This window comes from Schistocerca nitens, chromosome 3 (genome assembly GCF_023898315.1).
Source record: "Schistocerca nitens isolate TAMUIC-IGC-003100 chromosome 3, iqSchNite1.1, whole genome shotgun sequence".
Classification (NCBI taxonomy): Eukaryota; Metazoa; Arthropoda; class Insecta; order Orthoptera; family Acrididae; genus Schistocerca; species Schistocerca nitens.
This window is the reverse complement of record NC_064616.1, coordinates 538,620,989-538,622,076: the sequence shown is the minus strand read 5'-3', so window position 1 is coordinate 538,622,076 and position 1,088 is coordinate 538,620,989. Positions and strand designations below refer to the sequence as shown.

Sequence of the window (1,088 nt, the reverse complement as noted above, 5' to 3'; positions counted from 1 at the left end):
ACCTTTTCCTCAAAGTCATTCATCCTTCACGTCTTATTTTTACGCATCACACTTGCTCACACGTCGTTTTGATGTGAACACGTCTTGAGGACCAGAGCTAGAAACAGAACACGTGTCAGAGTAAGGGAAATGAACGTTTACAGAGTAATACATTTTCAATTACAATCCAGAATGAACTGTATAAACCAAAACTAAGTTATACATGTGAAGATGGTATCTGTTCTTTCGGACATATCCGAAAGAACAGATACCATCTTCATATAGATAAGGCTTACTGGCCAACGATCTTCTTCAGTGTGGACGCACTCACATTGCTCAAACTCTTACGGGAATCAGCAGATTCACTGCCGCGAGTAATGGATATAGTGGGCTGGGGCACTACAAATGCAGTGTATAGACAGTAAGTTGGGAATGTGGGTCTCACGGGGAGCGTGGCAGAGATAAGTCATTGCAGTCGCTCAGATCTCTAGGTCCTCGATGGCTCAGTGGGATAGAGCGCCTGCCATATAAGCAGGACATCCCGGTTTCGAGTCCCGGTCGGGGCACACATTTTCAACTGCCCCGTTGGTATTTATCAACTTCTGTAAGTAGCTAGTGGTCTGGATTTCGTTGTAATTTCACAAAAGTGAGTTATGTCAGTCACAGAGTATGTAACTAAAATTGATGCAGTTTTTGTCGTTCCCCTGAGCAGAGGGGAGCGTGTCGTGTGGAGGGAGGAGCACTATTACCGACGCGGGGAGAACGGCGGGCAGGCAAGAAAAGTTCTGCAGTACTTCCAACATCCACGGTTGCGCTTCAAACCGATTGCTTGCTGTGGTGTAAATGACCCACGGGTCAGATAAGTTTTGTCGAATTGCTTATGCATATGCTCTCTTATCTTCGTAGCACAAAGACAAAGAAGCAAACGCACGCCTGTTGACTAAGCACTGAAAAATTGGGCTCTGTAGGGCTGACTATTGGTTGATCGGATACGACTGCAAAAGCTGCAAAAGGCACGAAACGTTACGGATTACATCAACAAGTTCCGAGAAGGGCCATGGTCTCATGGAACCAGAAAAAGTAAACACACTGATATATGCAAAAGTGCA

At 45.4% G+C, this 1,088-nt stretch overlaps 1 non-coding gene across 1 annotated transcript; it reads left to right on the top strand.

Annotated features, from left to right (window-relative positions):
* Positions 1 to 471: 471 nt before the first annotated feature.
* Trnai-uau (transfer RNA isoleucine (anticodon UAU)) lies at positions 472 to 545 on the top strand. Its single transcript has one exon. It is a non-coding gene; the product is annotated as a tRNA-Ile (tRNA).
* The last annotated feature ends 543 nt before the right edge of the window (positions 546 to 1,088 follow it).